Raw genomic sequence first — 15,898 nt, forward strand, 5'->3', positions numbered from 1 at the left:
TAAATTTTAACATTTGATCCTTTTATTTTCAAGAAAAGTAAGAGGCCATTATAGGTATCTGAAAGCAGGTTATTCCCCTCAACCCACTGAATACACATACACACTATGCTGAGCGGAGGGTGCAAGGTTAAGAGGGTAGGACTTTGCCAACAGCTTCCTGTGTGGGCACTTTAACTCATGACGTAGAGGTTTTCTGACTTTGAGTGATCTTGAATTTACCATTTGTCATGTCAAGAGTAGAGATGAACCTTTCAAGGTTCCGTTCGGATCAGCAAACATCCTGATGTTCACCAATCATGTTTGCCAATGACGTCACGGCTAGATACTGACCTGTGCTTGCAGCATCTCATTCCTCAGTGCTTCTCACCTTGGACGGTCACATGGGGACCCCTCTATTCTTGATAACCATCCTTGCTAAAGCTGACAGGTGAGGGTTGCAACCCGCAGCTGTCAGTTTTGCTTGGTTGGTTATCATAAATACAAGCAAACCCCACGTAATTATTTTTTATATTTATTATTTACAGCTCAGGTGGTGACTGATGAATAGTCTCATCAGCTGCCGTCTGTTCACGCTGTTAACAGTTGAATACAACTCTCAACATTGTCCCCTGCTAGCGCAGTTGTATATACAGTAGCTCTCAACATTGTCCCCTGCTAGCGCTGGCAGAGGACAATGATGTGAGCTGTCTTCTTCAGCACCTGGCACTAACAGTACCTTTGAATTCCAGGCCCGTGCTGCTACCAGAAACAAAGGTCTAAAAGAGCCCTTAGTGAACTCTGTCAATTACCGAACTTTTGCCAACTTTTGCCGATTTTTAGGAAAAATAGCTTGGGAATATGAACACGAATCCGAATATGCAACGCTCGTGCCGAATTTGATATTGGAGAACGTTTTCCGAACATGTTCACTCTTCTTTAGTCAAGAGCTACTCTAGAGAACACACTGTTTTCTAACAATATAGAAATGCTTCAGTTTTCCTCAACCAGACCCAGCCAGTGACGTGCCGCTAATAGCGGCACATCACGTTGCCGCTATGGGGCCCTTGAGTAAGAGGGGCCCGCGCTGCCCCCTTCCCGCATCGCACATTCAACTTATCGGCATCATAGATGCCAATACAGTTGAAAGCAGAGATGGAGGAGAAAGCATCATGTGACTCTCCCTCTTCCATCACTCCCTCCCTGCCTGTGACTCAGTGTGTGCTAGCAGGGGAGCTGATAAGATGCTGAGACACTCTGCAGAAGTCATAGCAGCAGGGGAACAAGAAGGAGAGGTAAGTATTGTCTATGTGTGTATGTGTGTGCTGCACAATACTGTGTGTGGGGGACTACACTATACTGTGTTGTGTGTGTGTCTGCTGCACTATACTGTGAATGGGGGACTGCACTATACTCTGTGTGTGTAGGGGCAGCATTATACTGTGTGTGGGGGATGTATTGTGTATGTGTGGGGCTGCATTGTACTGTGTGTGGGGGCTGCACTCTACTGTGTGTGAGGCATGCACTGTATGTGGGGGCTGCTCTATACTGTGTGTGGGGGGACTGCACTATACTGTGTGTGTGGGGGGCTGCATTATACTGTGTGTGGAGGCTGCATTAATCTGTGGGGGGCTGCATTATATTGTGTGGGGGGCTGCACTACACTGTGTGTGTTTGTGAGGGGGCAGAATTATACTGTGTGTAGGGCTGCATTATACTCAGGGGGCTGCTTTATACTCTGGGGGGCTGCATTATACTCTGAGAGGGCTGCTTTATACTCTGGGGGGCTGCATTATATTGTGCGTGGGAGTGGCTGCAGTATACTCTTAGGGGGTTTTATTACACTCTGAGGGTGCTGCACTATACTGTGTGGGGGACTGCATTATACTATGAGGGGGCTGCTTTATACTCTGGGTGGCTGCTTTATATTGTGTGTGGTGCTGCATTATACTTTTAGGGGCTGCATTATACTCTGAAGGGGTTGCATTATACTGTGTGTTACTCTGCGGGCACTGTTTTATTCTCTTAGGGGGCTGCATTATACTGTGTGTGGGGGGCTGCATTGTACTGTGTGTGAGGGGACTGTATTATACTGTGTGTGAAGAGGGCTGCACTATACTGTGTGTTTGGGGGGCTGAATTATACTGTGTGTGTGGGACTGCATTAATCTGTGGGGGGCTGCATTATATTGTGTGTGGGGGCTGCACTATACTGTGTGTTTGTGAGGGGGCTGCATTATACTGTGTGTAGGGCTGCATTATACTCTGAGGGGGATGCTTTATACTCTGGGAGCTGCATTTTACTGTGTGTGTGTGTGGCTGCAGTATACTCTTAGGGGGCTGTATTATACTCTGAAGGTGCTGCATTATACTGTGTGTGGAGGCTGCATTATACTGTGTGTAGCGGTTCTGCACTATACTGTGTGGGGGGCTGCATCATACTGTGTGTTAGGCTGCATTATACTCTGAAGGGGCTGCTTTATACTCTGGGTGACTGCATTATTCTATGAGGGAGCTGCTTTATACTCTGCTGGGCTGCATTATACTCTTAGGGGGCTGCATTATACTCTTAGGGGGCTGCATTATACTCTGAAGGGGTTGCATTATACTGTGTGTTACTCTGCGGGCGGTGTTTTATTCTCTTAGGGGGCTGCATTATACTGTGTGTGGGGGACTGCATTGTACTGTGTGTTTGGGGGGCTGAATTATACTGTGTGGGGCTGCATTATACTCTGAGGGGGCTGCATTATACTCAGAAGGGCTACATTATACTGTGTGGGGGGCTGCATTATATTCTGAGGGGGCTGAATTATACTCTGAGAGGAGCTGCATTATGCTCTATGAGGGGACTACATTATACTCTATGAGGGGTCTGCATTATACTCTATAAGGGGGCTGCAGCATACTCTGAGGGGGGCTGCATTATACTCTATCAAGGACCTTGGGGAGTGCATTTAACTATTTTTACTATCTGGGACCTGCATTATACTGTATCGAGGACTATCTGTACCAATCATTCTTCCTCAGCCAGAGTAAGGTTAGGTGCGCGCAGTCAGTGAATAATGTGGTTTGGACGCTGCGTACTTGTGCAGCGTCCAAACGTTACAGCATAGTGGATGGGATTTCAAGAAATCCCATGACCACTATGTGTGCACAGATGCCCGCGGCTCACCTGCAGACACGGACATGCGGCACATCTCTCCAGACCGCAGCATGTCTATTTATCTTGCAGAGAAGTGAGCCTCTGCAAGATAAGTTTCACTTGTAAAATGAATTTGTTAGATGAGGCCAGGGAGGTAGCCATGGCCGAGTGCAATCCCTGTATCACACCCTGGCCTCCTCTCTCTATACAGTAATTTCTCTTCCTTTGCATGCCTGGGTACTGCATCTCTGTGCCATCAGGGTCCCCCCTGAGCTGTATTGGGCTCCTTGCAGGCTGTTTAACATTAACAGAGACACAGTCTGGCTTTACTTCAACATCAACAGCTTTACTCAGCACATCAAGACATTTCCAGTATCATCATCAGGCTTCACAACAGATGACGTTCTTTCTGTCCCTTTCCTTTTCTCCTTCTCACTAAGCTCATTTCCGGGATGGACCGTACCTTTTGGTCCCTCAGCATCCTCTCTGTCCAGATTCCTTGCCTCTTGTGGGGTTGCCCTCAGCCGCTTTGCCCCGGATCTGAGGACCGCTGCCCACACAAAATTCTGCCACATGATGAGCGACCTGCCCATACGGCTTAGCCTCCTTCTTAGCATATACAGTCCCAGTAATATTATATCTGCTAGCACTGCTGCTGTTGTTCCTTCAGATGAGAACCGGCCCCGGGATGCTATAGGCTGGGTCTCACTATCCTTGAACGTTGCGTGGCAGCTAGCCCACGTGAGCTACACGGGCGCCCGGCCCCAACTGCCTATACCAGGAAGCCCTCACTATCTTAACCCGCCGTGCCCCTCCTATGTTAACTATTTACAAGGCCTAATTCAAAAACTTAAGTGTCCCCATCTTGTGGCGAAATATGGGTACTACTCTTTCTCTGAATACCACAATGCACACATACATGTAGTTATAAATAATAGCGTTATAATACAGCAGCAATATTTAATATTGCTGCTGTATTATAACGCTATTATTTATAACTACATGTAAAAAAATGTTAAATATGTCTAAAGGAGTTGGGGAAAAGTGCTATAAATATTACAACCCCTTACATTCCCCCTTACTTAAAACTTGGTCATCCCTGACCAATATAACATTTTTATTTTTACAACTAATACTCCACGCAGGGAGGAAACAAACTTGTCTTGTCTCTAGGACACAGTCTCTTTAAAGGAGGGCATTCCCCCCCCCCTTTCTTTGGACTTGGCGCTACCTGGGGCCACAGTGCCGAGTTAGCCCCTGGCAGCAGTCCTAAAGGGACATCCTGCTTTTCCAGCAGAATGGGTACAACAGGTGCAACAAAACAAAAAGAGTCCATAGGCTACAAATATTACACACCAGGCTCGCAGTCCTCCAGGTCAAAACATACACACACAAAAAAAGAAAATGTCCTTATGACCGTACTCGGCCACGACTACTCCCCTGTTCTCTGGGGAAGAATACCAGGGCATCTCCTTTTGCCCTGAAGGATGCAGAACATTATTTCAGTTTACTCCTTTGGTGCAATGGCACAACGAAATTTACATGTAAATTACAACTCAATTTGTTTCTTTAACGGCTCCAGCAGTGGCGGAATCCCATACCCGGTTTCGGGATTGGGGTGACTCTGCAGCCACAGAGGTCACAGGCTGTCAGGATGAGGCAGCTGCGGTGGGGACTTGAGAGGAAGATGCTGCATGGGAGGCCGACCCCTCCGGGCTCGTACCCGTGCATAATTCCATCTCCTCCAGCGTGCACAAGGCTACAGCTACCGCAAAGTAGCCCCGACGGCAGTTCTCTTTGTTAAAGGAGACCCAGTCCCCTTCCTTCAGGGGTCTCCAGAATTTTACAGAGGCGGCATTGATGTACACCTTCTCCTTGGTTCCGATGTCACAGATTAATCCAAAGCCACGGCCTATCTCTGCATAGAACAGCTGGCCATAGGTACGTCGAACAGCCATAGCCCCACCTCCTGGCCGACACAACTCTGCCCATAACTCCTTTTCTCTTTGCTTTTTCTACCACGTTGGCTACCCACGCCAACTGGTCCGGCGAAGGGAACGGGCCCTCATCGGCGGGAGTAAAGCAAGGGGCCCCCTGAGATGTTCCGTCATTTATGGCAGATCTTCCCTTCAACACCCGGCAAACAGATGAAGGTACCGAAACTCCCGACTCCTCATATAGGGGCTGATGACTCGGGGCGGGAGTCAAGGACACGGACCGGACTTCAGAGACAGGGGGTGGAGGTGTACTCACCACCTCCGACCATTGCTTCCTGATCCATTGCCCTAACTTTTTAACTTTTTTATTTTTCCTTCAATATGGCCATGTGAGGGCTTATTTTTTGTGGGACGAGTTGTACTTTTGAACGACATCATTGGTTTTAGCATGTCGTGTACTAGAAAAGGGTAAAAAAAATTCCAAATGCGGTGAAATTGCAAAAAAGGTGCAATCTCACACTTGTTTTTTGGTTGGCTCTTTTGCTAGGTTCACTAAATGCTAAAACTGACCTGCCACTATGATTCTCCAGGTAATTATGAGTTCATAGACACCAAACATGTCTAAGTTATTTTTTATGTAAGTGGTGAAAAAAGATTCCAAACTTTGCTAAAAAAAAAAAATTGCACAATTTTCCGAGACCTAGCTAGAAGCTGGCATAGCCTGATCGGCTCTGCAACATAGGAGCGATGCTCAGATGGCTCGTATGTAGCAGATTTACTGCATTGCTATGAGCGCCGACCACAGGGTGGCACTCACAGCAATCTGGCATCAACAACCATAGAGGTCTTCAGGAGACCTCTGGTTGTTATGCCAATGCACCGATGATCCCCGATCACGTGACGGGGGTCACCGGTGCACGCATTTCTGGCTGGATGCCCGGAAGAACTTGTTAAATGCCGCTGTCAGCACTTGACAGTGGCATTTAACTGGATAATAGTGGCGGGTGCATCGCGATTGCACCCGCCGCTATTGCGGTCACATGTCAGCTGTACAAAATAGCTGACATGCCCGGCTTTGATGCGGGCTCACCGCCAGAGGCCACATCAAAGCAGGGGATCTGCCATCAAACGTACTATTGCGTCCGATGGCAGAAAGGGGTTAAAAACCTTACCGTGTGTCAGAGTTGACCTCAATGTCTGCTGTTATACACACTAAGGTCAACTCATACACATGGTAAGGTTTCTAATATTAGTGTAAGACCATCCCAAACAGGGTCACCTTGCTGTGGTGGGATGGCTTTTACACTTTTTTGATCAAAACAATGTTTACTAAGAACCCTTTGTCATTTAAATGCACTTTTGCTTTTGTACTTATTTTTTTTTACAAAAGGGTATATGATTATTTTTTTTCTTTTAGGTTTTTTAGGTTTTGTCTGTGTTAATGGCCAATGTGAACATGCGTTTGTGCTGCATATATTCCAACTTAAACCCAAACCCAATTTTTTGTGTTTTTTTTACCCTCATATTTATGTATAATCACCTTAAGAAACACAATATGCTGTGATATATGGAAGGTTTGCCATCCTGTCCTGCAGGTTAGTGATTCTATTGTACCTGGGATTTCATGTTGATAGAACTGGCATCTGTAGCTGAAGAACAGGTTCAGCTTTTATTTCCTGCTCCTGATTAAATCTTTTGTGTCATCAAGTAACATGATTGCCTTATATTTACATTGTATTAAATATTACATTTCCATATCCATGTAGTATGGAAATATGTAATATCTATTGTGGATTCACACATAAATTATTACAAAATCTCAGCAGTATAATGCAAAATAAATGCAAAAAGGACACACTGCCAGCACAATTGAATGAATAAAAATAGTCTCTGTAAAAGCTTGCCTCCCCATAGAGGTTATATATTTTTGCTCAATGTCGGTCATTAGAATTCTAGCATAAAAGCCATAGGAAAAGTAGAGAGGAAGTGCAATGGCGATGTCTCCTGTACTTGGTCTGCTTCTTCCAAGTGCACTGACATACCCATAATGCACTTCAAGGATGATTTACATTTGACTCCTATACTAGATTTCTCATGACTAGCACATCAGATTTGTACAAAAAAAGATCTATCATTTTTATTCAGGCCACTACTTCACTATGGTTCTATAGTAGGAACAGGAAATTGCATTAATTCCAGGAATGGAACCACCACATGACGGACATGACAGATACCAGTGGCACTAGGTGGAATTCATTGTCTGATAATACTTAATAGTTATCCATATTGTTTGTAGGATTATGTGGGGGTCATTATATTGTTTGCAGGACTATGTGGGGGTCATTATATTGTTTGCAGGACTATGTGGGGGTCATTATATTGTTTGCAGGACTATGTGGGGGTCATTATATTGTTTGCAGGGCTATGTGGGGGTCATTATATTGTTGTCAGGGCTATGTGGGGTTGATTATATTGTTTGCAGGGCTATGTGGGGGCTATTATATTGTTTGTAGAGCTATATGAGGGTCATTATATTGTTTGCAGGGCGGCTATGTAGAGGTCATTATATTGTTTGCAGAGCTATGTGGGGATCATGATATTGTTTGCATGCCTATATGGGGGCCATTATGCTGTTTGCATGCCTATGTGGGGGCCATTATGCTGTTTGCAGGACTATATGTGGGTGATTATATTGTTTGCAGGGCTATGTGGGGGCCAAAATATTGTTTTTAGGGCTATGTGAGGTCCATTATATTGTTTGGGGGCTATGTTTGGGCCATTGTCCTGTAGGCAAGCAATTATACAGAGTAGAGGATTGTGTGAGGTCCATCATGTTGTGTGGGGACCATTATGCTATTTGGTGGGCTGTGTGGGAGGCCAGCATATTGTGTAGTGGGCTTTGTTGGGATGAAGGGGCATGATACAATGCTAGGGTCACCATACTTGCCTGGAGGAGGGGGACTACAAAGTTGTACAATTTTATGATTTTTTTTCTTTATGTGTGTGGGAAAGGGGGGATTTAAAACTTCTCCTATGAGGCCCCATGGTTTATATGTACACCCCTGGCCATCACCAAGCTCTTCCAGTCTCACCAGCAGCCTCAAACCGTATAGTTACTGAGTAGTGATGAGCGAATATACTCGTTGCTCGGGTTTTCCCGAGCCCGCTCGGGTGTGCTCCTAGTATTTTTTAGTGCTTGGAGATTTAGTTTTCATCACCTCAGCTGAATGATTTACAGCTATTAGCCAGCTTGAATACATGTGGGGATTCCTTAGCAACCAGGCAACCCCCACATGTACTCAGGCTGGCTAGCAGCCGTAAATCATTCAGCTGTGGCGATGAAAACTAAATCTCCGAACACTAACAAATACTCTGAGACCACCCGAGCGTGCTCGGGAAAACCCGAGCAATGAGTACACTCGCTCATCACTATTACTGAGCTGTAACACAGCTTTTGCAACCACAGCAGCAGCCCCAGAGGGAATGATCACTGAGCCATAAGCTTCTCCTCAATCAAAATTCAAAATTATCCTGTACATTCTTGTGGAGTGTAGGAGGATTTTACCCACTGTCAGGTTCAAATCAAAGACCGCAGTGCTGCAAGAGAGCATTGAGATCAGCAATAAAATGAGAGCAAAAAAGAGATAGTAAATAATAACATATATATTTTTGATCATAAATTGGACATTTATCCTAAAAATTTGTTTTCTCCAACCATATGAATGAATGGCAAACAGTAATCCGTGTTTCATCAACAAAATGTGACCATTAAATAAAATCACAAAGAAATGACATCAAATGTTTAGTGGAATGGCTTCCTCTATACCTGCACACTATTGATGAGCGAACATGCTCTGATAAGGTGTTATCCAAGCATGCTCAGGTGCTAATCGAGAGACTTCGTCACATTTGAAAAATAAGTTTGAGTCTCTGTGGCTGCATGTCTCCCAGCTGTTCGACAGGTGCAACTGTGGCACCCCAGGAGTTCGGGTACCACAGTAGTGCTGCCTTCCTCTCGGGGAGGGTAGTGCTATGCCTGGAAACAAGAGGGATCTCTTTGGCAGGTAAATGACACACACAACACCTTCTGAATCCAGGCCAGGAGGGGAAGCTCAAAACCCTGTTTTAGGGCAGCTTCCCTGGATAAAGATCCTGGTTTGGAGGAGGAGCTAGTTTAGTCTGGATCAGACAGTCTGGAGAGCAGACAGGAAAGGAGCAAAGGAGAGATTTCAGGGTTCAAGGAGGCTACAAGTGGGCTTACGAGTGGCCAAAGCGCAGAAACCGGGTACCAGGAGCCCGAGGCTAGAGTGGAACTGTAGGACACTAGCAGAAAGGAGGGCACAGAACTACACGTATACTGCCCAAATTAAGCCTGTGGTACAGGAGCACCCTGGAGCCTGGAGTCACTGTACAGAGACCCCAGAAGGAACGGCTCAAGCTGCCTACCATACAGGTACCTGTCCCAGGACAGGGGAAGGAACCAGGACCTTGTTAGGACATTACAGACAGCAAGGGACTATAGCAAGCGTGCAGTGGAAGGCTCCCAACCTGACTTGCCAAGGGGATTTCACTTGTTTCCGGGCTGCCTGGACTCCTTAAATACCTGTTGCCGATACCCTGGACTGTGTCCTGCCAACTACAGTAAACCAGGTAAAGACTTTACAACTTGTGTCCTTTACTCATTGACCGTCAAACACCATCATCGCCATACACTCTAGGACTCCTGGGGACCCCGCTTCACCTGTGGGAAGATTCACCATTAGTGTTGAGCGATACCTTCCGATATCGGAAAGTATCGGTATCGGAAAGTATCGGCCGATACCGGCAAAATATCGGATCTCGCCGATACCCGATACCAATGCAAGTCAATGGGACGAAAATATCGGAATTAAAATAAACCCTTTCTTTCCTTGTAGGTTCATTCTACATGAAGGAAAACAACTAAGAATAATGTAGGATGTATTGGGGGAGGTGGCGGAGACATTAAAGGCATAGAGGTTTAGCCCAATCAAATAGAATAGCAGGAATTTTAATTTTTTTTTAAGACGTTCGGAGATAGAAAGATATTGACTATGTTAAGATTTTTTTTATTTTGTCAGATATTGATGTTTCACTACTTCCACGCCCTTCACCCTCTTTTTTACTTCTCCCACACTTTCTTCCTCATCATCATCAGCATCTTTGACATCAAGTTCTTCTTCACCTTATTCATCTTCTTCTTCATCTTCTACCTATAATTTTTTTTGTTACATTGTTCATATTCTTTTTATTTAACTATTATTCTTCTTCATATTCAAGTTCTTCATCATATTCTTATTTGTGACAGGCATTCCCGTAGTTGTTATCTATAAAAGTTTGAAGATTACACCTTCCGTTCTGCCTGTCACAAAAGAGTTAGATTTGTCCACATTCAGTTTGGCCTGCAGCATCAGGCTTTATCCAGGGGCACCACGAGGAGGAATGGACTCACCCCCATACACTGCTTAGTCTTCTTCTGCTTATAATTTAGATAATATCTTTTGCTCTGATATTTAGTGTTATGCTTAACCCCTTAACGACCGCCGATACGCCTTTTAACGGCGGCCGCTAAGGGTACTTAAACCACAGCGCCGTTAATTAACGGCGCTGTGGAAAAAGTGAATAGCGCCCCCCAGAGTCGGATTTTCTCTGGGGTCTCGGTTGCCGAGGGTAGCCGAGACCCCAGAGAACATGATTCGGGGGGTTTTTACCGACCCCCGAGTTGCGATCGCCGGTAATTAACCGTTTACCGGCGGTCGCAACAAAAAAAAAAAAAACGCGATTTGCCGTTTAATTTCTCTGTCCTCCGATGTGATCGCACATCGGAGGACAGAGAAATGTGGTCCCCGATGGCCCCCAATAGCCCCCCAATACTTACCTACCTCCCCCGGTGCTCCTCGTGTCTCCCCATGGGCGCCGCCATCTTTTTTTCCGGGAAAAAATGGCGGGCGCACGCGCAGTGCGCCCGCCGCCCGGCACCCGGATGTTCTTTGGGGTCTCGGCTGCCGGGGGTAGCCGAGACCCCAAAGAACATGATCGGGGTCGGTTTGCACCGACCCCTGCTTTGCGATCGCCGGTAATTAACAGTTTACCGGCGACCGCAAAAAAAAAAAAAAAAAAAAAGCGATCAGTTATTTCTCTGTCCTCTGATGTGATCGCACATCAGAGGACAGAGAAATAGGGGGATTCGGGGACCCTATCATACTCACCCGGGGTCCCTGGGTCCTCTTCTGTCTTCTCCTGCCAGCCGGCTTTTTCATCATGGCGGGCGCATGCGCAGTGCGCCCGCCATCTGCTGCCATCTGCCGGCCGGCAGGAGAAGACAAGTTGGGGCTAAAATTAGGGTTAGGGTTAGGGTTAGAGTTAGGGTTAGGGTTAGAGTTAGGGTTAGGGTTAGGGTTAGAGTTAGGGTTAGGGTTAGGGTTAGAGTTAGGGTTAGGGTTAGAGTTAGGGTTAGGGTTAGGGTTGGGGCTAAATTTAGGGTTAGGGTTAGGGCTAGGGTTAGGGTTAGGCTACTTTCACACTAGCGTTTTTTGGCTTCCGTCGCAATGCGTCGTTGGAGAAAAAACGCATCCTGCAAAAGTGCTTGCAGGATGCGTTTTTTCTCCATTGGCTTGCATTAGCGACGCATTGCGACGGATTGCCACATGTCGCATCCATCGTGCGACGGATGCGTCGTGCTTCGGCGGACCGTCGACACAAAAAAAACTACATGTAACTTTTTTGTGCGACGTGTCCGCCATTTCCGACCGCGCATGCGTGGCCGGAACTCCGCCCCCGCCTCCCCGCACCTCACAATGGGGCAGCGGATGCGTTGAAAAAACAGCATCCACTGCACCCGTTGTGCGGCGCTTACAACGCTAGCGTCGGTACGTCGGCCCGACACACTGCGATGGGCCGAGTACGACGCTAGTGTGAAAGTGGCCTTAGGCTTCTTTCACACTTGCGTCGGTACTGGGCGGTCGCAATGCGTCGGCCCGATGTACCGACGCACGTTGTGAAAATTGTGCACAACGTGGGCAGCGGATGCAGTTTTTCAACGCATCCGCTGCCCAGTCTATGTCCTGGGGAGGAGGGGGCAGAGTTACAGCCACGCATCCGTGGAAATGGCGGACGCGACGTACAAAAAAAAGGTTACATTGAACTTTTTTTGTGACGACGGGGGCTAAAGTTATGGTTAGGGTTGGGGCTAAAGTTAGGGTTGGGGCTAAAGTTAGGGTTAGAGTTGGGATTGGGGTTAGGGTTTGGATTAGGGTTGGGATTAGTGTTACGTTTGGGATTAGGGTTGGGATTAGTGTTACGTTTGGGATTAGGGTTGGGATTAGGGTTAGGGTTGGGATTAGGGTTAGGGGTGTGTTGGATTTAGGGTTTTGATTAGGGTTATGGTTAGGGTTGAGATTAGGGCTGTTTTGGGGTTAGGGTTGTGATTATCGTTAGGGTTGTGATTAGGATTATGGATCGGGTTGAGATTAGGGTTAGGGCTGTGTTGGAGTTAGGGTTGGAGTTATAATTTGGGGGTTTCCACTGTTTAGGTACATCAGGGGGGTCTCCAAACACGACAGCCAATTTTGCGCTGAAAAAGTCAAATGGTACTCCCTCCCTTCTGAGCTCTGCCGTGCGCCCAAACAGTGGTTTACCCCCACATATGGGGCATCAGCGTACTCGGGATAAATTGGACAACAACTTTTGGGGTCCAATTTCTCCTGTTACCCTTGTGAAAATAAAAACTTGGGGGCTAAAAATCTTTTTTGTTGGAAAAAAATATATTTTTTTATTTTCACTACTCTGCATTATAAATTTCTGTGAAGCACTTGAGCTTTCAAAGTTCTCACCACATATCTAGATAAGTTCCTTAGGGGGTCTAGTTTCCAAAATTTGGTCACTTGTGGGGGTTTCTACTGTTTAGGTACATTAGGGGTCTGCAAACGCAACATAACGCCCGCAGACAATTCTATCAAAGTCTGCATTCCAAAATGGCGCTCCTTCCCTTCCGAGCTCTGCCGTGCGCCCAAACAGTGGTTTACCCCCACATATGGGGTACCAGCATACTCAGGACAAATTGGACAACAACTTTTGGGGTCCAATTTCTCTTGTTACCCTTGTGAAAATAAAAATTTGGGGGCTAAAAAAATCTTTTTTGTGGGAAAAAAAATATTTTTTATTTTCACTACTCTGCATTATAAACTTCTGTGAAGCACTTGGGCATTCAAAGTTCTCACCACATATCTAGATAAGTTCCTTGGGGGGTCTATTTTCCAAAATGGGGTCACTTGTTGGGGGTTTCTACTGTTTAGGTACATTAGGGGTCTGCAAAGGCAACATAACGCCCGCAGACAATTCTATCAAAGTCTGCATTCCAAAATGGCGCTCCTTCCCTTCCGAGCTCTGCCGTGCGCCCAAACAGTGGTTTACCCCCACATATGGGGTACCAGCATACTCAGGACAAATTGGACAACAACTTTTGGGGTCCAATTTCTCTTGTTACCCTTGTGAAAATAAAAACTTGGGGGCTAAAAAATCTTTATTGTTAAAAAATATATATTTTTTATTTTCACGACTCTGCATTATAAACTTCTGTGATGCACTTGGGCATTCAAAGTTCTCACTACACATCTAGATAAGTTCCATGGGGGGTCTAGTTTCCAAAATGGGGTCACTTTTGGGGGGTTTCTGCTGTTTAGGCACATCAGGGGCTCTCCAAACGCGACATGGCGTCCAATCTCAATTCCAGTCAATTTTGCATTGAAAAGTCAAATGGCGCTCCTTTGCTTCCGAGCTCAGCCATGCGCCCAAACAGTGGTTTACCCCCACATATGGGGTGTCGGCGTACTCAAGACAAATTGTACAACAGCTTCTGGGGTCCATTTTCTCCTGTTACCCTTGGTAAAATAAAAATTTGGAGGCAAAAAGATCATTTTTGTAGAAAAAATGCGATTTTTTTATTTTCACGGCTCTACGTTATAAACTTCTGTGAAGCACCTGGGGGTTTAAAGTGCTCACCACACATCTAGATAAGTTCCTTAAGGGGTCTAGTTTCCAAAATGGTGTCATATGTGGGGGGTCTCTACTGTTTAGGCACATCAGCGGCTCTCCAAACGTGACATGGCGTCCGATCTCAATTCCAGCCAATTCTACATTGAAAAAGTAAAACGACACTCCTTCTCTTCCAAGCTCTGCGGTGCGCCCAAACAGTGGTTTACCCCCATATATGGGGTATCGACGTACTCAGGAGAAATTGTACAACAACTTTTGTGGTCTAATTTCTCCTGTTACCCTTGTGAAAATAAAAATTTGGGGGCAAAAAGATCATTTTTGTAGAAAAAATGAGATTTTTTATTTTCACGGCTCTACGTTATAAACTTCTGTGAAGCACTTGGGGGTTCAAAGTGCTCACCACACATCTAGATAAGTTCCTTAAGGGGTCTAGTTTCCAAAATGGTATCACTTGTGGGGGGTTTCCACTGTTTAGGCACATCAGGGACTCTCCAAACGCGACATGGCATCCGATCTCAATTCCAGCCAATTCTGCATTGAAAAAGTCAAACGGTGCTCCTTCACTTCCAAGCTCTGCGGTGCGCCCAAACAGTGGTTTACCTCCACATATGGGGTATCGACGTACTCAGGAGAAATTGCACAACAACTTTTGTGGTCTAATTTCTCCTGTTACCCTTGTGAAAATAAGAATTTGTGGGCGAAAAAATCATTTTTGTGAAAACAAATGCGATTTTTTATTTTCACGGCTCTACGTTATAAACTTCTGTGAAGCACTTGGGGGTTCAAAGTGCTCACCACACATCTAGATAAGTTCCTTGGGGGGTCTAGTTTCCAAAATGGTGTCACTTGTGGGGGGTTTCCACTGTTTAGGCACATTAGGGGCTCTCCAAACGCGACATGGCGTCCGATCTCAATTCCAGCCAATTCTGCATTGAAACAGTCAAACGGTGCTCCTTCACTTCCAAGCTCTGCGGTGCGCCCAAACAGTGGTTTACCTCCACATATGGGGTATCGGCGTACTCAGGAAAAATTGCACAACAAAATTTGTGGTTAAATTTCTGTTTTTACACTTGTGAAAATTAAAAAAAATGGTTCTGAAGAAAAAAGTTTGCAAAAAAAGTAAAATGTTCATTTTTTTCTTCCACATTGTTTTAGTTCCTGTGAAGTACGTAAAGGGTTAATAAACTTCTTGAATGTGGTTTTGAGCAGCTTGAGGAGTGCAGTTTTTAGAATGGTGTCACACTTGGTTATTTTCTATAATATAGACCCCTCAAAATCACTTCAAAGGTGATGTGGTCCCTAAAAAAAACATGGTGTAAAAATGAGAAATTGCTGGTCAACTTTTAACCCTTATAACTCCCTAACAAAAAAAAAAAAATTGTTTCCAAAATTGTGCTGATGTAAAGTAGACATGTGAGAAATGTTATTTATTAACTATTTTTTGTGACATATCTCTCTGATTTAAGGGCATAAAAATACAAAGTTTGAAAATTGCAAAATTTTAAAAATTTTCGCCATATTTCCATTTTTTTCATAAATAATCGCAAGTAATATCGAAGAAATGTTACCACTAACTTGAAGTACAACATGTCACGAAAAAACAATCTCAGAATCAGCGGGATCCGATAAAGCGTTCCAGAGTTATAACCTCATAAAGTGACACTGGTCAGAATTGTAAAAATTGGCTCGGTCATTAAGTACCAAATTGGCTCTGTCACTAAGGGGTTAATGTTCTTCTGCTCTTTGTTCTGCAGCCTCTTGTTCTTCTGCTTCTCGGTCTCCCATGTCGTCGTCGTCTCCAGGGTCGTCGTCATCTCAGTGGTTGTCGTCTC

General features: G+C 45.4%; 1 protein-coding gene across 1 annotated transcript in view; it reads left to right on the forward strand.

The window, feature by feature from the left end:
• LOC143815294 (Na(+)/citrate cotransporter-like) overlaps positions 1-15,898 on the forward strand; it is a 136,087-nt gene that overhangs the window by 2,721 nt on the left and 117,468 nt on the right. The gene's annotated exons all lie outside the window — the stretch shown is intronic.

Source organism: Ranitomeya variabilis, chromosome 3, assembly GCF_051348905.1.
Source record: "Ranitomeya variabilis isolate aRanVar5 chromosome 3, aRanVar5.hap1, whole genome shotgun sequence".
Lineage (NCBI taxonomy): Eukaryota > Metazoa > Chordata > Amphibia > Anura > Dendrobatidae > Ranitomeya > Ranitomeya variabilis.